Below are 27,920 nucleotides of genomic sequence, written 5' to 3'. Positions count from 1 at the left end.
AATAGCTTTTAGGCCTTAAAGCAATGATAAAGTCATTAAAGGCCAATTTCAGACAATTTAAATTAAAGGCCAATTTCAGCTCAGAAGGCAGTTTTCCTAAGAGTTATGGTGCAAAGAAAGAAACAGAGAAGTAAGGGATTCGAGCTCAAAAACCACAGATGTGCAACATTCTTGATACTGCCTTATGCAAACCTGGCTGTCTACGTTCCTAACTAACCCTGGAGCGTCCTTTGCAGTACTGGGCCTCCTGAAGAACAAAATGAGACCTCCTTTTTTGACTAAGTCTAAGGTAAAATAGTAAATTTGGGAAAAGATGCTTTCCACAAGCACATCACACACTCCCATCCCCAGAATTACATAGGCAGTGTGCCCTGGAGTGGAGCAGAAGATGGAGTGACCTTTTTAATCAGATGCTCTTGGAGAAGATTTTAGTACTTCCCCAATTTGTAATCTCCATCCAACTCCCCTCTCAAAGAATAAGCCAGCCACATCCTAAGGCAGCTTTTGGTCCTTAATTCCAATGCCAAATTCACTAGTATTACACATATAAAAAGAAGTTGATTAAGTTCTTAATATCCTCATTTTGAAAGATAAAAAATTGAAGGAGGTAAGAATATAACTTTTAATGAACCCCTTTATGAGCCAGACACTGGATAGGACATTTTGCCTACTTTATGTCACTTAATGAGCAGATGGCTGATGGTTTGGCCATTAGAATAATTTGATAACAGTAAAAATGTGGTAAAAAAAATTAATACTTGAAGCATCAATATCAAGTAATATAAAAAGCTGTAAGTTCTTCACTCTCCTCTTAAATTTATTCAATTTATGTTACGGCACCTAATACGTATATAATGACTTTGTTTTGATCAATGTAAAGACTACTTTGTCTGAGAGATTAGCATTGATTGATTCATGTGGAACTATGGTCAATACTGGAATCTGAGTGCCATTTATTTTTGAAATGTGTAACATTATTGACCATATAATGACCAGGTTATAACTTATGAAATGCATAATATTAGAAAAAGATACATATGAAGAGAAATGCCTTGCCATTTTAAAGTTGTAGTAACATAGGAAAAATAACTATCAACTTACTCACTTAACTCAATTTTTGAATAAATTCTGAATCTTACTTTGAATTTTTATCCTCAAAGCTTTCTGAACAGTGCGGGTACTGGCAGGAGGTCTGCAGGGGCTGGTTGTGGAGAGAACTAGGAAAACATGCTACCTTCCCTCTCACTCTAACACGCAAAGTGAACACTCTCCCTGTGATCTACATCTCCAGATTTATAAGAGCCAACAAGGAAAAAAGGAAACATGTAAACAGGAAAGTAGATAGAATACTAGAATGTGAGAACCTTCAGAACAGTTTGCTCCAAAGTCAAAGAAAGCAATTTAAGCTAGCAAAAGATCAGGAGTACCAGCTCCTAGCCATAGGTTCTGGAACTGCACAGAACCTCCTTAGCTTTCAGAGTTCTAAAACAGGCCCCTATAGAGAGGCAAGTGGGGGAACCAAACTCCAGAATCCCACCAGGAAGGCAACAAACTATTTCATTTTGGAATGAGTTCTACTGCTTACTGAGGACTACTGTTTTTTCCCTAAAATATAGGAGTCAACATCCTGATGAGCAAAGGACATTTGGGGAAACATTTCCCACATGGTTTGAACTGTGGCCAATGCCTCTCAAAATAAAAGACCTTGTCAGTTTAAATTCTAGCGTCTTGTGTTTGGTTTTGCTTTTTTTTTTTTTTTTTTTTTTTTTTAGTTTTTCAAGCCAGTAGTTTCTTAAGCCAGGTTGGTACAAAGGGTAATCACAGAAGAGAAGTTCAGTTAATTAACTTTCATTGATTCTTCATGTGAAAAAAAAAAAACTGAAAATGATATGATTCCTGGAACTGGATTTTTTTTTTTTTTTTGCTATTTTACAAATACTAAATTAAAACACATACATTTACTGAGTGCTTTCCATGTCCCAGGCACTGAAAAGCCTCTGTGTATAAACTCATTTAATCCTCACCTTTTCCCTATGAAATATATGCTATTTTTTTATACATAAGAAAACTAAGTTTAAGAAACCTATCCAACATAACCCAGGTAGAAAATGACAAAAAAGGATTCAAAACCTCTCAGTAAGGTCTTACAGTTCCATGCTCCTAGCTGCTACAACACACCAAGTTTACTGAGTCTTATGTTCTTTCAGAACTTAGGAGGCAAACAAGTTAAACAAAAATAGGTAGAGCCCATGTAGTGAATTAAGGATAAAGGAAAAGAGTGATACAATTTTAAGAAAAGACTTTTAAAGTATGTTCTGGCATAAATCAGTAATTTTCCAGAAATAAGACTAACTAGGCCAGCCTCCCAAAATGCCAAGTGAATTTCAGAACCATTTTTTTAATGTCCAAAAGGCAAGTCACAAACAGAAGATATCATTAGATACTGCCAATTAAAGAACAGTTTAAATGTATTCATTTTTATGTAAATAATTCAACAAAAACTGGCAATTCACAGAGTTGTGAACTAGATGAATACAAACTATGAATCTTTGATTAAGATTCGCAGAACTGTTTTTTTAATGAGTCAATTTTGGAAGTGCTTTCTGTAGAAGAGTAACTCAAGGAGAAAATAGCTCTGTATAAAATAGAGCAAACAGCCACAATGAGGCACAAGCTGGAGAAAAGCAGGTCATGCTTTCATACTAAGAAATCTAATGAAAATATAGAAATCTAAAAAGTTGTTTATGTATATGTAATAACTTACACATTGATTTCTTCTGGTATTTCATAGAAGAGCATGTTCTTGGGGGAGTCAAACAACTTTCAGGCCCCTACCTTTTTTCTTTTTTTTTTTTTTTAAGAGTCCCATGATCCATTCCTTTCATAGGTAAAAAATCTTTTAAATTGTTAAGTGTGTATTATTTGCATTTGACTTATCTATGTCACAAATATGTTCTCCTGTTTTAGTATTTGTTGATCTGGTAGTTTTGTTTTATTTACTTACTATATGTTTTAAAAATGATCAATTAGATGGTATCCAGATGAAAACAGAAAAGATGACATTGAGGGGTCTGGGAAAGTCACCCCTTGAGTAATATTTTGGCATAAAAATGAAAAAGTAGAGGGATTCCTGATAAACCTCTGAATATTTGAAGAAAAAAATCTGTTCTGACCTGCTCTTGCTACAAGATGTTGAACTAAGTTTCCAAATATGGTTCTAGACAAGCATTTATTACAGGGACCAAGAATAAGTGCGATGACTCCTAAACCCCTCAGTCACACTGATAAAGGTTTAGAGTATTTTCAAAGAATGGAGGGATGGGAAGCACCATCTGCCAACTCCAAATCAATAAAGGGGGTGGTAGGGAGGGAAGGAGATCCACAGAACAAGCGCTTGTCATCTTTGCATTTTCCAGGTTAAGGTCAAACACCTAGCTACCTTTCTGATGAAAGGCACGATGGAAAAGGTAATCCCCACTGGTCGGCTGGTACTCAGAATTTTAAAGGAAATGAGTTTATCAGGGTTTTCCACAGTCAAGATGTAGGCTACATAAATGAAGGAGAAGATGTGGGGTCATTTAAGCTCCTATCTATAAAGACCACTGGAAGAGGTGTAAACATCTCAGCAAAAAAAAAAAAAAGAGTACATGACTGGTCAGAATGGAGACTGAAGAGAACCGCTAAGTACCAGCCAATCCGCAAAGGCTATATATTGACTAACTCCAACTATGTAACATTCTTGAAAAGAAAAACACTGGAGACAGTAAAAAGATTAGTGGTTTCTAGGGATCAGAGGACAGGGAGGGATGCACACAGCACAGATGATTTTCAGGGCAGTGAAACTATTCTGCTTAATACTCTGCCAATATACAATTATTGTATCCTGTCAAATCCACAGATGGTACAACTGAGTGAATCCTAACATAAACTGTGGTATATATACAGTTCATACATCAACATTCATTTATCAACTCTAACAAATGTACTATATCAATGCAAGATGTTACTAGGGAAAATTGCATGTAGCTGGACAGGGGGATATGTGAAAATCTCTGTACATTCCACTCAATTTTTCTTTCAACTGTTCAAATAAAGTCCATTGGTTCTTTAAGATATCCTGAAAACAAAGCAGCCAGAAACTGTTTTAAAACAGAGCACCAAACATGGAAGAGGGGAGAGGGAAGAGAATGGGGGAAGGAAAGGGAATGAACAGTGTCTGAAAGTGTGAAGAGTGGGTGAAACTATCTCAAACATGGTTTAGTGTGCACTCACTAAAATGCTTTCAGACGTGTTATTAGGCACCGTGCCACTGGGAGAGGATTCTGAAGCCAGTGGTTAAGAATCTTTCAGGAGTGTCACTCTTGATACTTAGTCAAGTCACAATCTGTCCTTAAGGATACTTTCTTTATACCTCCAGCTGCAAATATTTATAGGGGTCTCGCATTATTCTAATATTCATTTTCCAAATTCCAGAACTTATAAGGTAGGACAGAAAAGCAAAATACCATCCCAAAATATTAATCAGTGAGTTGATGATCTGTAAAACCCACTACCACTCAAATCTCCCCCACTTAATACTAGTTAGACGCACATTCTTTGCTCAACCTCTTTACTGTTCAGTCCCTCACAGGCTGTCAACTGGAGCTTTGAAAAAACTGTGCAAATAATACTAAAGTCATTTACAAAGTAAAATTTTAAATGTAACAAATCTTAAGTTTAGAAAATGATGTTGGAAATTTGGAAAGCCATGGACAAATGGTAATACGCTAGAGTTAAATTAAAATCTGATGAAAAGAATCCACCAAGCTGAGATTCAAAGATTAATTTGAATATGAAAGCATTACTAAAAGTTCTAAGGAAAATGGGTAGTACATGGTATCAGGCGTTTTCAAAAGGGATTCTTGTACTAACTGCTGTATGACTCAAATGTAAAATGGAAGGATCAGGTCATAATGCCCTATCATTTTTGTTTGGAACATAAGAAAATACCCTGAACTATTGCAAATAAGAGAAAAATACCTCTCTTTTATTTTTTAAGATAATGTCCTAGTAATGTCCAACCCCCCGCCCCCAACTACCTGATATGACATTTTGGTCCTTTTATGTACAGTGAGCTTCTGATACAATTATGTTTTGGTAAGATTCCCATAATTGCCCCTACACTTGTGAACATTTGCCCTATTCAAAATTCATAGGAACTATGACAAAAGAGAACAGACCAAGCATCTTGCATTGGTTTTGCCCCACCTTTAAGCTCAGAGTATCACTATATTTAATTAATAATGATTAATTAGTAGTTCCGTAACTAAAGTGCTTTAACATGATAATTTCCCACTGGTTGACCCTCATCTGTATTTCCAATGCTGTGCCTGTCTCTATTATTGGCACTGAAATGAACACAGAAGAATACGGCACCATGCCTAAGGGAGCTGCATTCTGATTGGAGTTACTTTTATAGTTGTAAATCACAAAAATATATTCACACTTAATAATTATCATTTAATTATTTAACTTTATTTAATTACTCACAATTTAATTAGTGAAAAGGGTGAGGGCTGCAGCAAAAAAAAAAATTGAAGGACATTATCAAAGAGGCAGAACTTGATTGTATCCTTCAGAAATGCTTTAAATGGCCACAAAATTATGGAAACAACCTAAGTGTCCATCAGCAGGTGAACAGAAAATAAGATGTAGTGTATATCTACAATGGAATACTATTCAGCCATGAGAAAAAGGAAATCCTACAATTTGCAACATGGAAGGACCTTGAGGCATTATACTAAATGAAATAAGCCAGAAGCAGAAAGACAAATACTATATGGCACCGCATATCTGGAATCAAAATATAAAGTCAAAAACTCATAGAAAAGTGGCTGCTAGAGGCTGGAGGAAGTAGGGAGACATTGGTAAAAGGGTACATACTTTCAGGTATAAGACAAGTAAGATATGAGGACCTAATATATAGTATGGTGACTATAATTGCTAACATTGTATAATTGGAATTTGTTAATAGAGAAGAACTTAAATGTTCTCACACACAAAAAGATAAATAGGTGATGGATGTGGTAACTAGGTGAACAGAATCCTTCCACTGTATATGTATATCAAATCGTAATATGCACTTTAAGCATCTTTGCAGTTTTGTCAGTTATATCACAATAAAACCAGAAAAAAAGGAGAAAAAGGAGATGTGTGTTCAACTACTTAAAAAAGAAAAAAAAAGCCATAATTTGTAAAACATAGGTAATAGAGTTACATAAAGAGTGAAAAAGCTAGAGAAAGAGTAGAGAATGTTCCCAACAGAATTAAACTATAAAGACAAAAATGAACCATGGCAGTTGTTTTTGTTTTTTTAACAATTGTTGGGGCCTGACAGGGTTGGTATTTTATTAGGAAGCAAATGATATGAAGATAAAGAGGGGGAAATATATGATCAATTGAGAGTTTATTACATTAAATCTTTGCTAACCTAGCCATTAGTTTAAAATGCTATTACAAGGTAAGTTTTTCAAATTAGCAACATGTAAGCGTCTGTTCAAAACAGCACAATTAGTATTTGACCTTGGAATAGTTAACTTACTTATGTTTTCCATACTTTTGAGCCCAGGATCTTTCTGAACCTTGACTCTCAAATTACATAATTTTACAGAGAATTTTTTTCTTAAAGGGAATACCTTGTATACCCTGTATATCCTTCTCATCTCCACTTAACCTCAGAATGTGAATTTTATATTCTGCTCTGTCCTGAATGACAGAAGCCTTATCTCCTTGCTCTCTAGTTCATGCAATTCCCAGCTTGTAGATACCCGTCTGCCAGATTATTTTTCTCATTCCTCCTCCCCTGTCCTTCCACAGTCCCAATACAAATGCAGAAAAGGAGAAAAAAGGGCAAATTTGCACATGTCTATGTTAAGTATAACTTTTGCTTGGTTTTCTCCATTGCCTACCAGCTCACACTCCTCTCCTAAGCTTTTACATTTGACAAAATATGGTTTAAAATGTACACAACACTAACTTAACTGTCTTTACAGCTCCTGAGATATCTGCACTTGTAAACACCTCTATGTATCACTGCTCTAGCAAGATGCCTTATAAAATGTTTCTAAAAGATTTTATATGTCTAGGAGAGCATAATATTTTATAAAGCCTTTAACATTAGTTTCATTTAACTTAAAGGGGTTTCATGATTATCACGAATGCATCTCAGCCGTAAAGTGGAACCCACAAATAAATTTCATTTTCAAATAGTAATGCTGATTCTAATAAATGCTTTATTTTACAACACCCTCTACTTTGTTTGAAAAGGTCCTTGCACAATGTGAAATAAATTATGCCTAAAAGGAAATCTGTGATTATTCAATATATTCCATAGATGTTTCTATGCTATTCAGAACTCAATACACACTGGATATTCCATAAGCACTGAGTGACCTACCATGAGCCTCTAACCCTGCAGCTGTCCCCAGTCACGAGGATGAAAACTTCAATAATTGCTCACTCAGAATTCTTCATTTTTAGCTTACAAACACATTCCCTTTCATTTTACATGTTTCTACTATCTAATGTTCAGAAAAACTCTAATAAAATTTGGACTTGCATATTTGGAGAATAAAACTTTTCTACTTTGTCACCCTATCAAAGAACAAAACTTGCCGGGTTGGGATTTGATTTAGGGAGCTCATTTGCAAAGGTTAACTTTAAGGGTACATGTCTTTGAAATAACCATGTCCTTTTATTTTTCCTACATTAATGGATGCTCCAAAGTCTCAAAAAAAATTTTTAACACTGCCACTAGAGAAATCACAAATTGTTTTACCCTATAAGAAGTAACTTTTTTTGTTTAGATCTTGGCAGGACAAGATGTGGTTAGTTTTCTCTAGAATTGATACTTGCAAGCAAGTATTTGATTGTTTCACAACCAAAGCAAAACCAAAGACCAAGGCAGTTTCTCATGATTTTTGAGCTGATTAAGATTATTCTGTAAGAAAATTGAGAAACTGACACATGATGTGACAGATGATGTGACATTGAGGTTTTTGCACAAACTATCAAAAACTATTTCAAATGTGGGATACAACCTAATTTTGCATCTTGGCATTAATTTCTGTTGTTTCTGAGTTAAAGACAGCTGTTTTGCATATGTTACTGTCAGTGAAAAAAATCTTGTCCGTATACACAGATGATGTATTGGTCCACTACTAGAAAAGTTCTTAGAGAATTCTTTATCAAAGAGGAACTAACTGTGGGTTTTTCTTAGTTCCCTTTGCAAACAAAGCCAAACATTTAAAACAACTGTTAAGAGTTAGATATAGAACTGCAATCACATTTTCCACTGTTTACTCTTTGCTAGCTCCCGTTTTAAACATCTGAACTATGAGAAACACTGTATGAATCATATGAAAGCATTTGTATGAGAAATGTGTAATTCAAGCCATTTTAAAGAGGGAGTCCTAGTTAAGTAACTTGTTTAAGATTACCCAGCTATAAAGTAGCAAAGACAATCTTCAATCTTAACCACTGAACTGGAACCTTCCTACACTGAATTTTTAGTATACTTTGGGGAAAAAAATTCTTTGACTATTATGTTCTAGTTCACAGCTTTGTAATCAAGAAAGGAATCTTCAAAAAAGATTGGGAACAAGTGATCTAATGTATACAATGAGAGGTGTGCACGTCCTCTGTTGTTCCCTGATTAAGGTTTGTCAACCTTGTGTTTAAGCACATACGTAGAACAGTCCACACAATTGCCCCTAGCAAGAAGATGTCTCTTTAGGGTAAAGAGAAACTCTATAAATCCTTCTGCTGCGTCGTCCACCAAAGTATTACTTATCTGTCTCTCTCTCACACACATACAGATTCTTTGTATATTTTTATATAACCACATACACATATACTTTAGTCTTAGAAAAGTTAGATTCGTATCTGTTTAAGGGAAAATTAAGAGGAGAAAGCAAGAGGTGAAAATTTAGCACAAAATAATTTGAAAAGCACTACACCAGGACAAAAATCCAATAGGGAGGCTAGTTGGTAGTTAATATTTGTTGATAATTCCTACGTGTTAGGCAATATTCTAAGTGCTTTATATTTATTAAGTCATTTAGCTTTCACAGCAAGGCTTTGAAGAATGTATAAATATGTCACTTTACACACAAATTCAGCCTCAGGGAGGATAACTAATAAGTTCAAAAATCACATAGCTAGGAAATGGTAAAGCCAAGATTTGCACGCAGCCTGCCTGAATCCACATTTTTCACCATTAATGAGCTAGTTTTGTTTAAATCAAGAGTGCAACATCCTCCCAACAAATCTCTTATGTGTGTGATTGAAGGTACTATTAATGCTGATAATGATTTATGCTGGCAAGAACTTTGTTTTGTGATGAACCAACAATGATGATTTCAAGTTAATGACAATATAATTGTAAAAGAACCAAATGCAACGCTGTATTCTTGAATTGTTACTAGAAGACAAGCCAATTTCAATCATGCCTTAAGTATATTATGATGCACATTAGCCACAATGTTTAAAATATTTCCAGAAGCCCCACACTCCTACATTTAATATCTGATTATGAATCACCTAATTAAGTACTTAAGTCCCACTATTTCAGCCTGGTGTTCTCATGCACAGCATCAAAGATACCTAGGGACAAAATAGCAAATGGGAGGAGTTTATTTTATTATGCATTTTACAGCCAATTTCAAGAACTAACATGGATGAACTACCATCTACCCTTTATTTAATGACCCAAATCTTCCTTCAAATACTCCCAGTGATTCTAACATCACTATACATTAAACACATGGAAATTCCTGGGAAACTATTCAGTGTGTTTTACATTTGTCTCTAATAGCAGCTTTCATTGTTACTTATCCAGTTTCACAACAAGTTTGCCACAAGGCTGGTTAAATTAAGGGCATTTTATACCCAAAATAATGTTTTACTTTAAATCATGGTGATTGAAGAGAAATTAGTTAAAGAAGTTTGAAGAGCAGACGAATACTTATGAGATTTCTAAATTTTCTAGAAATTTTCAAGCCCTTCTAAAGAAAATCATTTATGTTGACAAGTTTAATATCTTCTTTATAGTTTAAATATAGCCTAATTAGTGTTGAAATAATTAATAATTTAATTCATCACAGTCTGATTTCTTTCAAATGGATTGCCAATTTTATTATTTATTAAACAATTCTTTTTCTATCTATAAAATTTTCACAGTAAGGTTGGATTTTTATTGGGAAATGAATTTCTATACATATACAGTATCGCAGATTATAAATGACTAAACTAAATTATTTTAGTATATAATCCAGTAAACACCTTTAAAGCCAGTTAAGAAAAAAGTATGCCAAGTAGTTAATAAATTCGACAAACACCAAGTAACTCAGAACTACTCAAGTTTACCAGAATTTGAACATTTAAGTACACACACCAGCACATAACCAAATACTTAATACATCCAGCCCTGAAATTAAAGTTATAGAATGAGCACTATTAAAAATAATTGACTAATTTAAGTATGAATGCTGGTTCACATTCCTTAAGACTTTATTTTTTCAATTCAACAAAAGTTCAAATCTAGAAAATGCTGAAAAAATGAGCATTTTAAGGAAGACTGCCATATTCTACTAAAAAAAGAAAGGACTATTAATTCCTATGGGTTTTTCCAAATGACTTTCAAATGTTCTCTCACATTTTCGAACTAGTATTTTATACCTTTAAGCTAAGATAATTTACATAAATGATTTACTTCCTATTTCTTCATTAAGTAAGACTAATATTACATAAAATTAGGCTATTATCACTTACATAAAATTGACCAAAAACCAAATCTTTTAAATAATAAAAATAAGACATTGTCACAGAATCTTAACATTCCTTGGCTGCTTTTTATCATAGATAACAAAGGGGAACACCTGGTGTTTAGCTTCCAGTCCTGGCCTTGCTAGTTGACCTAGAACCTTAATCTAAGATTCAGCTATAAAAATGGAGGAGTAGGACTACGTAGCCTATGAGTACACTTTCAACTCAAAATTATATTCCACGCTTGTTTTATTTAAACACTTGCTTTCAGAAGACAAGATGAGTACAGGAAAGAAGCAAGTTTTAAAATATAGAATCTGTATTTCTAACATCTTCACCAAAACTTTATTATTTACTGCTCTTCAAAACTTGGGTTATTGCAAACAAGTAGTTTATTCTATGAAAATATAATGACACTGTACATCCCAAAATGGACACTTAGAAATATCAAAAGATTCTTTCAAGTTCAGATGGATTTGCACTGATCCTTTGCCTCCCACACTTGGATTTTTTTCATCTCTAATTTAAGAGCTATAAAGCTGTGGAGGGAAAATGAACAAGGAGTTGCACAAAGTTATTTTGTCAGATTCTACTGATTACATATTTATAGAGAATTAAGTACCCTTGAAATCACATTTTAAAAGGCAAGAGGCTAGAGACAAGAAGATCAAAGTGCTAGGTACCTTTTCTTCCTTTAAAGAACAGAAAAATGCACCATGGATTTTTTTTTCTTTTTTACACACATTATAGCTCAATTTGTGGGGTTGAACAAGTGAGTTGGATGCCTTCTCTTTGGGGAGTTTTATTAACTGTAGTTATTCTCCCTGGTATACAGATACTTGCTTGTGTAATTTTACTAAAAGTTAACAGAAAGGCCAAAGCCAAGCCAAGCCAAGCCATGCCTTTATGTCTGAGGTTATCAAAACCTATCTTCACATTTTCAGTGCCTTCCTAAACACATATCACTCCTCTAGTATTTAGTATTCATCTTTAATTTCATAATATATTGGTTTCTTTTCATTACTAAACTGAAGTTACAAAGCCAAAGAAAGCAAAAGTGTAATTATTTCTTGGATAGTCATCATTCAAGCACCATTTAAGTGCTTCTCTGTTGTTTAAAGCCAAAGTAGTGGTTCTGCGATTTCACATGTTTACATATTATCCACAGCCACTGCCTCTGATGTGGAGTATCTGCAAATAATTCACTGGCCTTAGGATCTGGATGTCTATACAATCTGATCTTGATGTATTAGCTTTGCCTTTTTTCAACAATTAGACTCTGCTTTGAACTTCATCAGAATCTTCTTGTTTTACTTTTCCCCTAAAACTATTTAATGGAAAAAAAAAATGGCCCACAGAGGCTCTGATTTGTACTCCTATTTTCTCAACTCCATATTTAGTTGTATCTTTAAGAAGTTGTTTCATTGTGTTTGCTACTGAAGGAGTCAGAAAAGGCTGGATAGGCAAGTTGAAGCGTCCTTCCTCACACCTGGGAGCAGCAGCCAGAATAAAGGGATCAGACAAGTTTATCCTTTTTGTCACCACTTTCTTCTAGCTCGAGCTCAGAAATCTGTTGCCTTAGCCACTTTGTTGGAGGCTAAATACAGCCTCCGTACCCCGCTTACCAAATTGAGACTCAAGGACAGACTCTACATAAAAGCTTGTGCAGTTTAAAGTCAGGTTGCTAAATGCTTCTAGCATTTTAGGCAGGCTGAGGCCTGGGACCTGCACCTGGAAAAACAGGATACAAGAAAACCATAAAGTGCTAAAAAAAAACAAAAAAACAAAAAACAAAAAAAACAAAAAAAAAAAAACTGCAGACATGTGCAGCTGAGGCAAGTTATGAAAAAGTTATGCACAGAACACCCAACTGCTGTTTCTGAGGTGTGAGGGTCAACAGGAGGGCACTGGGGGCAAGAGCAGGACACTGAGGATGAGCACTGCGCACAGCACCATGAGAGGGTTGGGCAGACCACCCAAGCCTCCCTCCTCTCCAGTCCAACCCTGGTCAGCAAGAGCATGAGAAAAACCCTTTAAACCACTATACAGTTAAGCAGTTACAAACACTATTACAGATTATCAGAAGGTCACCAATGATGACAATAGGATCCTGCTCTGTTACAAAGTCATTCTGATGATTTAACTTAACAGCTTAGCACCTAATTGATTCAACTTAGCACCTAATTGAGCCCAATACTGAACTAGGAGTTATGACATTTGTGTAAAAATCAAAGGTGTTGATAACACAGTACTTGTCTACGCTGTGTCAGGCATTGTGTTAGTAACAATTTATTTCTCACATATTGTGATTTGAGATAGGTACTAATATTATGCTTATGTACTGACATAGAAACCAAAGCTTTGGACAGATTAAGCACATTGGCCAAGACCCCATGGCTAAGCTTAAGACAAAGGAATTAAGGAATAAACCATTTATTTAAAGAAGTTAGGACTCCTTAGTGTGCATAAAAAACTTTCTCCGACTGTCTTTCAGCCTCCCCTGTGCTAGTTCTTCTCTTGCTCCTGGGAAAAAACCTTAGGAAGTGTCTACAACCTTCTAGTTCCCTTTAGTCAAAAGAATAATTTCATTCCACTAGCTGAAATGTCCACTTAATGTAATAATCCAAACTTTAAACTTCACAGAAAGTGAAACATCTCTTGAGCGCATTTCAGGCCAAGAAGCCTGTGGTGGTGACAGGTTAGGTGCTTTCTTCTCCTAGTCCTGCCCCCACACAACTGTGACTTATTAGGGGTCAATGGCAGAGGGACAGGGGCCACTGTCATGTGGAGGCAGAGTCCTTGGGGTGACAGAGGACAAATCCTGACTGAGGAGAGAGGGAACACATTGTCAGTTTCTCAAGGGATCATCCACTGTGAACACTGAATTTCCTCTGACATGGAACATTCCTCTCTGCTGGTGGCTTCCACTCACTTCCACAGATCCACCTTCGGTCCTCTTGGGTAGAAAAACTTTCAAAATGGCTTCAGGCCAAACTTCTTCCCAAGAGTCAGCCAAATTTGTACATCCTTCCCCCACTGCATGTCACTGCATTTTGATCCTAGTGCAGTTTTCTACCTCTCTGCAGTCAGGCAGGGGCATCGGTCTCACCTTTTCAGGCACATTTAAGTATTAATCTCCAAAACTCCAAGAAACATTATCAGGCCCTATGAATGGATACTTTGAAGATTCTTCAACTTGATTGCTGGTAAGGGGGAAACATTTCCCTCCCTCAAAAACGTTCCCTTCCATTCCTCCATAGCAAAGGGGTGAACCACTCATAATTTGACCCAAACAAGCCTGTCCACAGATTTCAACACCCTCACCAAACCTCTAGCTACCTCTAATATACCTTCCTAGTAACTGGTAAGTTCAGAGTTGAAAACTAGATTTTTTCACTATCTTGTTTCCAAATATTATGTGAGTGGTGTACTGGCACACTGGCACAATTCTTGTATACCTTATTTGAAATTCTCTAATTTTAATACCATGTTATGGTATTTTAGAGGTTAAAGACAAACGGGATAATTTTCCCAACTACCCTCAGAAATAGCTGATAGATAGATTTACAGAATCCAATCTGCACAGACTATCCAACCAACATAAGCAATCCCAAATAACATTCATCAAGGGCTGAGATCTCTTGACTCAAATTATTAATATTCACAAGAAAATAGGGCAGCAATCCTCAATCCTTCAAAATACCATGGATATATGTATATTCATGACCTAATCAAACAGCAAACTTAATATTATATGATTAACATGTATGTATTATAGCAATCCATAAAAATAAAAAGTAAGATTCATTTCTAAGCATGGCCTACCAAAGATAAAATAAGTATTCAAAGTAACAAAAAAATTCATCAGATACTAATGATTCAAGGTAAATTCTAGAGAAATCAAGGAAAACAGGGCACATCTTCAGGCAGAGATGGGGTTCAGGGGAGCCCAATTTTCAGAGGATCTCATCTAGACAGTCTAACATACAAGTGTACCAAATTAGAAATTAAACATCTAACGCTATTTTCCTGCAGCCCAGTAAGACTTTGAAAGTATTCACTCCTACACTGTAGGCCTACACATTCCCATGAATTTAACACATACGCACCATAGTCATGGTTAGACGTAGTATTTCAACCAGATATTTCAAATACAATGCAAAGGTATTCACTACTCCACCCAGCGTAAGTGTATATTTTACTACTTTTGTGCTTAAGAAAAAAAAATATGACTAAAGGAAAATCTTTGGCAGAAAAATCAAATACTTAATAGTTTACGAAGTTACGTGGTAACTCACCCAGCCTTTGGTCCAGACCTAGCCTTTAGTTCAGGATTCAAGGATCTCCTGATGGGGAGGGAAGAGGAAGAGTCCATGATCAGAATCACCTGGGAAATACCCTATCTCGCCCTATCCTACCTCCACCTGGTCCACCTCAAGCCATTGGGCGTGAGGAAGCTGAGGTACTGTCTGAAAAACAGCGATAAGCAGCATATTCCCACTAATAAAACCACTGACTAATATTTAAAGTTTGAGGAAACTGGCCCCAAACTGTCAAGTGACTTGTCCCACACCACAGAGTGAGTAAGCAAAGCTCCAACAAAAATCTGACTCCTTTTACTCCACCATACGTGAAAATGAAGTTGTATCAAAGTAGCTTAACTTACAGGTTTGGCGTTAAATTCACTGTCTCTTCTAGAAAAGTTTCCTTACCACCCCCAGCAACCCCACCGGCCCCAAAATTGTCCCTTTCCAAATAGGTTATATTCATAGAACTGTTCAAAAGTGTTTTTCAGTAAGATACGCACAGTGCCAGGGTTTTAACGCAATTAGCAAAGTAAACCTTAACTTTCTTTTCATATAAAGTCAACATGAACTCTAGATGCAGGCAAGCAAGAGATAAAGGGAACTTATTTTAAAACTTTTGAAACGACTTATCCTGCCATTTTGTTAACCAGGCCTGTTTCAGCTGAAAAGGATTATTCCATTAACTACGTTTGCTTGTCTAATGAGGCCCTTCTCCATTTTACTCTCAATACGGTCTTCCTTTTTCCACTGAGTCTAACTTCAGATCATATTTGTTCAAGGAAATAAAACATGACAGCTTGAAATGATGAAACTAAACAATAAATATGCTAATTTAATATATTTACTGTTTCCCTCGGGTCAAGTTTCCCCCACACTCCACTCCACACACACACACCCCCTAAAAAACAGAGAGGGAGAACTACTTCACGAGTTTTCAGTTGTGCTGACTATGGGTTCTTGCCCCAGAAAGCCGAGTCGAGGTCCTGCGGGGCACCCTCTCCGTGGGTAGCCCGGGTCAGGCGGGCCCGGGGTGGGGGGCTCCCCGCGGCGCCCTCGACAGGACACGTGGCCCAGAGATACTCACTAAGCCTACGACGGGGCGGGCGCAGCAGCGGGGCGAAGGAGACAGACTGACTGGGGCGCGGTGTGGAGCCCGGAGCCAAGCAGGCGCCACACTCAAAACGACCCCGCGCACCCGGGAGGGAACTTGCCGGCGGCGCGTCCAGCCCGAGTTCTCCTCACGCCGGGACCCCGCCCACGCGCCCAACGCCGGGGCCGCGCCTGCGCCTGCGCCTCCGCCTCGCCTCCCGGGCCGCGCGTCCCAGACGCAGTGCAGCTGTGGCGGGCTCGGCGCGCCTCCCTCCGCCCAGCCGACCCCGTTCCTGCCGCGCAGGTCTGATCAGTGGCAAAAGAGCTGGATTAGGTGAAAGAGGAGAGCTCCTAGGAGACTGAGGCAGGATGAGGCATAATATGTTTCAGTACTTAACATCTGATAGTAAGAGTTGGTTTTCCATCTTAGAGAAGGGGAAACTGAAGTTCTGAAAACATTAAGTCCTTCCTCAACAGTCAGTAAAAAAGAGAACTGCACTTGTTTTTGATCTTGCAACTCTTCCAAATTGCTTACACCTGTTCTTGACCCTGTATCTTTCCCACTCTTCCAAACTGACTCTTATAAATGGTATGCTTTTCTCTACTTCACTAACCTTGATCATACCTGATGATGGTTTATGAACTCTCCAGAATACACAGTTAGACTCAACACACTTAATACACTCTATATTCCTTGTTGAGACTTGAAGACCCAGAAATTGATAAACCTGAATTTAAGCTTCAGACTAAAGCAAAATCACTTTGAAATGACTGCACAGCTAGTTGGTAAGCTTCAGGACTAATCCAGAGAGCTAAATAAAAATAATAATAATAACAACATCTAAGAATTACAGAACAGCATAGCTAGAGCAGAATTACAGGCCATCTAATCTAACCCTCTCCTCAAATTTTGACACCTTGCAATCAGCAGGTGAAAGTCATTGCTGACAATGGTGGAAGAGCTAGATTAGGTACAGGAGAGCTCCTAGAAAACTAAGGCAGCATGAGGCAGAATATGTTTCAATACTTAACACCTGATATAAAAGTGGCTAAGACTGAAGTATCATCTTATAATAGAGAGTCTTAAGGTTTATTTGTGTATCTGTTGTGAACGTGTGTATTTCATAAACACCTAGGCATCTCCAGCACAGCAGCTTCTATGAGTGAACAGAGAGTAATGTGATTATCACAGCCATTCCTCAACACTTACAACACCCTGCCCCATACTCCAACATCTTTTAGAATAGTGAATCTCAACTCTGGCTGTACATATATACCACCTGTAAAGCTTTAAAAATCAGAGTACCTAGATTCCAACCACAGAGATTCTGATTTGTATGGTGAGGACCTGGAATTGTAAGAACTCCCCAGCTGTTACAACAGTACATTGATTCCAATATATTGCCAGGATTGAAAGCAATGGTTTTAGGACTCTGGCCTTAAAAAATAAGGAAAGTCAGGTTAAAATAAGCAATAACAGAAATTGGGGGGTGGGAGGGTATTTATAAGCCTTAATTTAAATACTTTAAATTGGAATCTTAATTTGGAAATTAATATTATATTTTTGCTATCATTTTAGCCCAAAAAGTCTATATATGTATATAAAGCCTAAAACACTAGCTAATCAAATTCAAAAATGGGTTCAAAAGAGAATACAGTATTATAAAATATAATTGACATTAACAATGTATATAAACTTTAACATCAAAAAATGTATCTCTACATTTCTTCTCATTGATGCATCAAGAAGAAAAACTGCAAGATTATGTTTATATATGGAGAAAAGGAATTTGATAATGTCCATTCCTATATGTTGTAAAAATTATCAGCAAACTGGAAATCCATCAGTTCCTACTAATTAAACATATACCTACCCTACGAACCAGAAACCCCACAATCAGCACACACCCAAGTGAAATTAGTCCGTATGTACCACTAGAAACAACAAAAACCCTTGTGCAAGAATATTCAAAGCAACTTTATTCATAATAGCTCCAGGTGTGTGTTGGAATCACTTTGCAAAAGCTCACAAGGAAAATTGCAAGCTTGTCATTAAGCCATACAGCTTGAAATTGGCCATGGTGAAATTATTTACATCAGGGCAATTGGCAAATACTACAAATCAGTGTGTACAGTGCTACAAATCCCCCTCCCCTATAACCCTCAGCTCCTTTACCAGCACATCATTGAATAGCTCCAAATTGGAAACCATCCAAAAGTCCAGCAACAGGAAATTAGACCAAAAAAGTGGTATATTCATAAAATAGAATACTATATGACAATAAAAAGAACAAATTACTGATGCAAAGACATGAATGAATCTCAGAAATATTATGTTGATTGAAGGAAGTCAGACCAAAGGAATATATAATTAACCTATAATCACAGAATTCAGAATACTGATTACCTCTGGAGGTGAAGTGTTACTGAGTATAAAGGGGTATGGACAGATTTTGGGGGTGGTGGCTATGTTCTACATTTTTATTCTAAGTGGTAATGACATGGCTATATACACATATAAACATTCACTGAGCTGGACACATGTATAAATGATATCTTAATAAATAAAGATTAAGGTTTAAAAATAGGTTTATATGAAAGATTAAAATATACAAAACACTAAGGCAATTTTGAAAGAGTTGACCCAAAATATCAGGTACATGCCCTATTGGATATTAACACATGGTAACTACAATAGTAAAAGCATATGGAATAAGCAGAACAGAGAACCTCATGAAAAGAATACAGAGCTCAGAAAGATATAAACATAATTTTGATATATGCTAAATAAGGCTCCACAAAGCAATGAGTTATAAAGAGATTATTTAATAGGTTATGGAGGGAAAACTGTTTATGATTACACAGAGGAAAATAAGACTGAATCATTAACTGACACATTAAGTAAAAAAATGGAGAATATCTTTGTGACTTCAACATGAGAAAGTACTTATTAAAGAAAACCCTAAGACTGAAATCCCTAAATCAGAAATTAATGTGATTGAATAGATCAAAAGTAAAGATTTCTGTTGAATGAAAAAGACCACAGAGAAAGGTAGCAGAGAGTCAGGAAGAAGCCAACTGCAGTACATAACATCACCAAGGGACTGATGTCTAGAACTGTACTCTTTAGCAAAGTAGCCACTAGCCACATGAGACTACTTAAAAGTAAATTAGTTGGAATTAAGTAAAAGAAAAATTCAGTTCCTTAGTGCCACTAGCCATATTCCAAGTGCTCAGTAGTTACATGTGGCCAGCGCTATCATATTAGACAGAAAGAAATAGAACATTTTTATCATTACAGAAAGTTCTATTAAACAATACTAGCCTAGAATATAGGAGTTTCTGCAAATAAAGTGGAATAGGGTAGCAAACATGATAGAAAAATTAGCCAAAAAAAAAAAAAAAATGAACCCTAAAGGACAAAAAAGACAAGCCACCAAGGAGAAATCCAGGGAGTTTATATGAGTTACTCAAATTTACTAGTAATCCAAGAAATGCAAATTTAAAAGATATTATACTTCTACACCTACTGAACAGAAAAAATTTGGATGTGGTATAATACCAAGTATAGTCAAGGATGTAAAGAACTAGGAATCTTCATGCACAACTGATTGGGATACAATTGTTCTGGTTTTACTGGGAAGAAGTTGGTCACTATAAAGTTAAATTGAATATGTATATAAATTATACCCCAGTGGCTCTACCCTCAGAGAATTTCTCTCAGAATTTCACAAAGGTGTTTACACAAGGTTATTCATTGTAGTGTGTCATGCAGTTCCAGAAGGTTGAAGGCATATACATACTAGGTATCTTTTCTTCCAGGAATGGATAAGAAATGTGGTGGATGCACACTGTCAGATAGTATGGAGCAATTAGACACAGTTCATTAGGTAAATTTACATAAAGCAATAAAAATATTTAAATATATTTTGAGTATATTATGAATGTTATTATAAGAAGTATCAAGCAGAATAAAGACTATATACAAAAGTATTTATGTAAATTCAAACATGTATATACAAAATAACTATATTTTATAATACATATAGAAATATGTGTACATATGTTTATATGTACATGTCAAATACACATACACACAATAACAATAGGAGTGGAGATAGGACAAAGGGAAAAACAAACAAAAGAACAATTGAATAAGAAGTGCATAGATCAATGGAATAGAATAGTGTCTAGATTCCAGAAATTCACGCACACATATATAGGCAATTGACATTCAGCAAAGATGCAGTCAATTCAATGGAAAATGATAGTCTTTTAACAAACAGTGTTGGAACAAATGGGCATCTATATGCCAAAAAGGAAAGGAAAGAAAAGAAAAGGAAAAAAAGATAAAAATAAAGAAATAAAGAACTTCAATCCATAACTTGTTCCACATAAAAATATTAATTCAAAATAGATCATAAACCTAAATGTAAAACCTACAACTATAAAACACTTAGAATGAAAACAGTAGAAAACCTTTGAGACCTTGACTTAAACAAAAATTTCTTAAATATGGCAGTACAAGCATGATCCATGAGAGAAAAATGAAGATAAATTGGACTTCATTAAATTAGGAAATTTTGCTTTTCCAAGTAAGACACTGTGCCATAAATGAAAAGTCCTACTCCAGAGTGGGAGAAAATATTTACAAAATGTATATGATATAGGACTTGTATCTAAAATATATAAAGAACTGTTAAAACTCTAAGAAAATCTAATTAAAAATGGGCAAATGGTTTAAACAGACACCTTACCAAAGAAGCTATACAGATGGCAAATAAATACATGAAAAGATGCTCAACATCATTAGCCATTAGGGAAATGCAAATTAAAGCCACAATGAAATACCACTAAACATGTATTAAAATGGTAACAATTAAAAGGCTGACAGAGCCTTCTTTCTCTTCACCGAGGCAGCTGAGCAGCAGATGCAGAGATGCAGATCTTTGTGAAGACCCTAACGGGCAAGGCCATCACCCTCGGGTTGAGCCCAGTGACACCACTGAGAATGTCAAAGCTAAAACCCAAGACAAGGAGGGCATCCCGCCTGACCAGCAGCATCTGATTTTTGCGGGCAAACAGCTGGAGGACGGGGACACTCTGTCACACTACAGTATCCAGGAGTCCGCCCTGCACTTGGTGCTTGTCTGAGAGGCGGCATCATTGAGCCTTCCCTCGGTCAACTCGCCCAGAGATACAACTGCGACAAGATGATCTGCCCCAAGTGTCAGGCTTGCCTGCACCCCCACGCTGTCAACTGCGGCAAGAATGTGGCCACACCAACAACCTGTGCGCTAAGAAGAAGGTCAAGTAAGTCCCTTCCACCAGCTCCTCCTCCATCGGCTCCTCCGTTTCCCGCAGGGTAGTCTTCTGCCCAAGCTCCACAGCCCTGGGGCCTCAGTAAATTTTCCCTTTCGTTGACTAGAGCAAAGAAAAAAAAAAAAAAAAAAAGGCTGACAGAGCAGTGTTGTGAACTCTTACATAAAACTAATGAGATTGTAAACTGGTACATCCAATGTGTAAAAAGGCTGGATGTTACTTTAAAAGTAATCATTCACCTATTATATGACCCAGCCATTCCACACCTAGGTATTCACACAAGAGAAATGAAACATATATCCACACAAACACAGACATTATTGCTCATAACAACTTAATTTGAAATAGACAAAAACTGGAAATGACCCAAACGTCACTTAACAGATGAGTTGATAAACAAATTCCAAACACTGTAATACTACTTAGCAGTAAAAGAAAGGAACAATACACACTTCAACATGAATGAATCTCAAAATAATTATGCTGTGTAAAAGAAGTCAGACAAAAAACAAATGCATACGATATGATTTCATTTATAAAAAATTTTAGAAATTGCAAACTAACTTATAGGACAGAAAACAGATCTGTGGCTGGGAAAGTGACGGAAAGGAGAACCTACAAAGAGGCACAAGGAAATGTTCACGGCTGATGCTCATTATCGTGATTGAAGTGATGGTTTCATAGGTGTATTCATAAGTTAAAACTCATCAAATCATACTTTGAATAGGTTCAGTTTCTCATATGTAAATTATACCACAATAAGATTTTGAAAAAGTAAGAGAAAGAACAAAAACGAGAGAGATGTTTTGCATGAAACAGTGTTGACTGACGATATGCCATGAGCTGGGAAAAATGTTTCCCAAACTACCTCATCCATTGCACCTAAGTTCCTCAGAAAATGTTTTAAATGAAAAACTATACTTAACTAGAAGATCTGCTCAATGGTCTCAGTTGTAGCTGCTCAGAACCAGATCACCAATTCCACCACTCATTCAGTGCTAGCTAACCTTACTATGGTTATAAAAGAAACAACCTGCCTTTGATATGCAAGCATTAAAACTAACTTAAAAAAAAATTAGGAATTCAAGATTTGCAGATACTAACTACTATATATAAAATAGATAAACAAGTTTATACTGTACAGCACAGGGAATATTCATTATCTTATAGTAACCTATAATGAAAAAGAATATGAAAATGAGTATCTTTATGTATATGTATGACTGAACTATTATGCTGTACACCAGAAATTGGCACAACATTGTAAACTGACTATACTTCAATAAAAAAAAATAAATAAAATAAATCACATGGCATAGAAAAAATTAGAAGCAATCACTGTTGTGAACAGCTAAAGTTTAGAGAAGATTTCAGTAGTGTTGTAAGAACAAGACTTGGATTAGGCAAATTTGAATTTCGATAGTTTATCTAACATGAACAAGCTGAATGACAAAAAGTTAGTCTGGGTACCAGTCCTCTCTCTTTATTTACTTGAAAGGATTTTTACAATAATAAGTAAAATATTAAGCTGGTTTTACTCCTCTTTGGAGTTAAAAAATACCATCTCTTACTCCAGGGCTCTGTTGTCTATTCAGTTGTCCATAAAAAACTTACATCTAAAGGAACCATGTTGCTTTAAAGATACTCACAAAAGAAGATATTCAGGCACAGACATCCTTAATGGGTGCACCATATTGGAAACTTCTCTCTTAGGATGGGGAGTACTTTGGAAAACAAAAAAATTCATGAAAAAAGATAACCTATTTCCACATTTTCATGAAATTCGAAGCTAAAATATGACATACTAAGTCTAATAAAGCCTACAAGGAAACACTGTAAAAGCAGCTGAATTACCCTCACGTATTGAAGCATGTTCAGTGTGTGCCCCTAAAAAAGGAAAGGGGGAAATAGAGCTTAATTTATGGTGGTCCTCAAAATTACCCAGAAAAAAACTCTTCAGATCCTTTCTTTGAGAGAGACGTTTCAAGGTAACATTGAGTCTGGGTCAAACAAAAAAGGTAGCTGTAATTTTCAAGCAGAAAAATGGAATTTCAAAGCAGAATATTTTCCTAGAATGTTGTAAGCAGTCACTAAATGCCTAAACTCTTTATAGAGAAGCAAAAAATATCTTGCAGACTGTGGAGCATGCAGGACAGTAGTTTTCTTCCTGAAGGGAAAAGGTCGATTCATTGTTATTACTCTAATATTTAACAAATGCTGGGGTTTTAAAGAGAATTACTTTTCATTTTAGCTTTGGTATTAACTTTATATACAACTTTGCTCAAATTTCAGACCCTGTATATCTCTTGATTTTTTATAAAGCTGCAAAAGTCTATCTTTAAAGATTAATACAAATTATAAGCTATTTTTCATAAAAATATGTTAAAAGGATTTTAAATTTATGAAGAAGAAATTATGACATTAACTTTTAAAAGACATAGCTAAAGAGATGTGACTCTTCAGATGAGAAGTAGTAAATGATATATTTTCAATATTTGCTCGACTGGAGGTTGTTTGAATCTGTAGTTTGATGTAATAGAACTACCTTGAATCACTGCTCTTACATGGACTGACATGTCAAAAGCTCCACTGAGGAAAGCCTTGTATGGTTGTCATTAAAAGACTGTAAAGTGACATGCTTTTCAAAGATGAGATCAAGCAGTTACATTGGGTATTATATTATGTGTATAATAAATTGTGTAGTATATTATGCGGCATTACAGAATCAGTTTATGAAGTGCCATGTGAAAAATACCATGACTTTAGGTAAGAGCAGTCCAAGTTTTCTTATATATATACCAAAATATAAGTGGATTTTACTGAACAGTAATCTTAATTATCTGTTTTTCATTCTGCAAGGGAAAAAAAGGTTGCTTCTACAATAGGCCTTTTTAATTTACAGTTAGCTGACTGAAGTGCATGCAAATGGAAATAAAACTGCAGCCCTGGGACATTCTAAAACATGACACATGAGGTTGCCAAGGTAACCCACCAGGAGGCTGTCTTGGCATCTTCTGGAATAAAATGGGAAGAAAACATTATAGTGAACAGATGGGGGATGGGGATCTTCTGGGCCCAGTTATATAACAAAAGTGTTGCAAAAAACTACAGCTCCATGAAATTGGTTCCAAACAAAAAAGGAACAAAGTATCTCTCAAACTTCCAAGGTTAAATTGGATTTATGATCCTTAAGAGTGGAATTTAAAACAAATCATTTTCAATATTATTTAAATGGTGTAATTTCTTTAAAGCCACTATGTGATAACATTTATAAGCTTTCATACTTGCAAAAATTCAACATGGGTACAGATCTGATATTCAAGGTGCAAAAGTGATGCTAACTTTGTAATATCTTACTATTAGGACAGGTCTTGGGAAGGTAGCAGAATTTGCCTTAGAAAATATTCTCAAGATCTGCGTCCCAAGAGAACAACAAAAGATGACACTCAGAATCATTTCACTTTAGCTCATAGATAATTTTACATTTATTCCTTACATTCTTCTTTCAGAACTGCAAAGGATTCCTTTGATTTAGGAGTTGTTTCCTTATATTTCACAGTGATGCTGTTTCCATTAAATGCACACACACAGCTTCAGCTCCCTCTCTTTGAAGAGCAGATTCTCTCTAACATAAGGTTATTCTATAAATAGTCAGTGAATCTCCTTGGCCTGTCCTTAGGGTTTTTTTATTTCTCCTCTGTCCCTGAAGATTGAATAAGAACTCTCTGAGCTGATGAAGGACAAACACAGAGATAAGCCACTTGGGCTGGTGTGTGACAGCACTTGTGGCTGTCACCGCTGAGCTGCATTTAAGAATTCTACACACAAGCAAAAAGTTCCAATAAGAAAAAGGAGAATTAAAAAATAACACCATCTATTCTAGATGTTTATAAGCTTAATAATTGCTTTTTTTTTTTTTTTTTTTTTACTTTACATGAAAATACAGAATTTGTGTCCTTTGGAACATTGCCCAGAGCAAGATCACTAGAATCTTTGATTATTGTGTGCCCTGGATTGCAGTAATCCAATCAATTCCATTTTAAAAAAATCAAAGCTGATTATTTTACATTGTACATTCATTCATAATAACCAATGTTACTTTGCTGTTCTGGTGCAGTAGAGATATTAAGGTACAATCTTCCTTTTAAGAGATTACTTTGCTTTTAATACACAAGCAGCTACAGACCTCCATCTGGTCATATCACTATTTTCCTTAAAATCTTTTGATGTTTCTCATTACCTGTAGACTAGTAGAGTCAGCTTACTATAATTCTTAGGGCCCTTCTCAATTAAGCCCACAGATTCCTGCAAATGCACAGTAGGCTCCCACTATCAGAACTCTTCATTCTCTCTGAACATCCAGTAGTATTTATTTTTGGTCTCTCTAGGGCATCTGTCTACTTCTCTGGAGACTTGCTTCAATCCAGCTCACATGTCGTATCTTTAAAATACTGTACCCTCCTCCTCTCTACTAAGGGAAGTGGTTTTTTTCTTTTGCTACTATCGTACTTTGCATTTATCTAATGCATTATGTATCCCATTGTGCATGATTTAGAACCCTACCTCTCATGAATGAGATACTTCTTGAAGACAAAGCTATGTCTTGCTCATTTTGGACCCCTGGTACCTAGCAGGGTCTCCAGCACACAGTATGCAATCAACAGATGTCTGCTGAATATTGAATGAATAACTGCAATTATAGAGTGAAGAAGTGCTGGGGTGAAGAATGGATTCATAACTAGCTGATTCCTAAATTTGTATTAGATCAGAGTCACAGAGTGAAGTAGGTCTGGAGTTGGCCAAAGACATCTGCTTCTTAAATAAGTATTGCACATGATTCTGACATCAAAGTCTGGGAATTGAGACATAAACTACTGAAGAGTATTTCACATGCACCACAAAAATTTTCTAACATAGGAAAAATAGATAAATGGAGGAATAATGTAAAACTGGAGATATTTTCCATTAAATAACTGACCTAATTCATTTTAAGAAAATGCAGCATAATGCGGTATAAAAGCTGACCATCAAGTCTAAAATGTAATCTGTTTGCAACTTTTTTTAAAGAATATCTGTAACATTTTAGAGAGCAAGTTACAAGGTCACAGAATTATAATCTCAATTAGAGAGCATGCTCCATCTTCTCAAGTTCAGAAGAGCACCTATAATATCATCTTTGTAAGCATCCAAATATGTCAGACCAAGGAACTCTAGAGTTCCTAAAGTGAGAATCCTAGTATTCTTTCTATTTGAGAGAAATCAGAGAGAAGAATTTACAAAATGAGTTCAGGTATAGAAAACCACTGTATCATGGACTGAAGTCTCTGCTGCTTGGGAAATGAACACTGGACACCAATAAGCATAATTATTGGTTATATTTTAAATTTTAAAATAATTAAATCAGGCTTATTTGAAGAGCTAGGAAAGTTGATGCTTATATATGTCAGCTGATCTGTACCTAAAATTACTCATTTTGCTACTGCATTTCAAAGGTTGCTAAGGATCCCAAGGAAGAGTGGGAATGAGTGGTGTGAAGGAGATGCTGAACAGGCTCATCTCCTGTCCCCTCTGCCTACCATTCAATAGGGATGATAACTGATCTCTCAGCTGTACACACAGTATATAGTGTTGAGTCCTGCACAGCCGCAGTCTGTATCAGCTTCTCGGCAGGAATGAGGTAATACATTAAATCTGTGACTCTAACTCCATCTCAGATTCGAATGCCAGCTCTCAAATAGGGAAGGAACATTTTTCTAAGTCACACCTTCTTTGCTTGGTTCTGATGTCCCATCTTGCCTTAGCTCTCACTGTCACCTTAAGATTTGAATAGCACTATCTGTCACTCCTTCCAGATCCCAATCATTGGCCAGAATTCCTTCACAGTGAGCAGATTACTTGGATTAGAATTTTACATCTTGCCAGTTCTCATGTGGCTGTACCCAAGTGAAGCATAGGGCTCTATAATTTAGCCAAAATTGCCATGTCCATGACTCTTCTCTCTAAGCCACTGAGGTAATATACAGATAATTATTCATTGCAAGATCCAGCTCTCTAGCTGCATTCAAATTCTTGCCCTGATAAAGCTGAATCTTTACTTCCTCCTCTTTTCATCAGATTAAGATGCAAGGGCCTCAGCATATATTACTATGAAGCCTGCATGTGCTAGGACATGATTAAGTCCTGATTAAGTCATGAACTCACTGGGAAAGCAATGCATTGTTTGCTACTGAGAGTCTAAAAGTCCTCACTCTGGCTGGGAAATAAAGAGTCACATCATTTAAGCACGGAATCATTGAACATGGAAGAGTTACCCCATTGATCTCCTGGCACATTTCCTTTTAAAGGCAGTTTTTGCCTGTATATTAAAAATATTCATTCTCCTCTCCTTTAAAAATCCAT

The 27,920-nt window shown here is 36.1% G+C and overlaps 1 protein-coding gene and 1 pseudogene across 7 annotated transcripts in view; one reads left to right on the top strand and one right to left on the bottom strand.

Moving 5' to 3' along the window:
* Window positions 1–16,396, bottom strand: part of THSD7A (thrombospondin type 1 domain containing 7A) — a 557,221-nt gene extending 540,825 nt beyond the window's left edge. For 4 of the 7 annotated variants that reach the window (XM_074367421.1, XM_074367425.1, XM_074367420.1 and 1 more), the window contains exons 1-2: window positions 16,195–16,393; window positions 15,102–15,149 (exon numbers count right to left, since the gene is read on the bottom strand). The gene's annotated coding sequence lies outside the window, so the exon portion shown is untranslated. Of the gene's footprint in view, window positions 1–15,101; window positions 15,150–16,194 lie in introns of all 7 variants that reach the window. The other 3 variants (XM_074367426.1, XM_074367427.1, XM_074367422.1) reach the window with 2 other exon arrangements.
* A 4,598-nt stretch (window positions 16,397–20,994) lies between these two features.
* LOC105082496 (ubiquitin-ribosomal protein eL40 fusion protein-like) lies at window positions 20,995–21,516 on the top strand (annotated as a pseudogene).
* Window positions 21,517–27,920: the final 6,404 nt, after the last annotated feature.

The sequence above is a fragment of the Camelus bactrianus genome, chromosome 7, assembly GCF_048773025.1.
Source record: "Camelus bactrianus isolate YW-2024 breed Bactrian camel chromosome 7, ASM4877302v1, whole genome shotgun sequence".
Classification (NCBI taxonomy): Eukaryota; Metazoa; Chordata; class Mammalia; order Artiodactyla; family Camelidae; genus Camelus; species Camelus bactrianus.
This window is presented reverse-complemented; position numbering and strand designations above follow the sequence as displayed.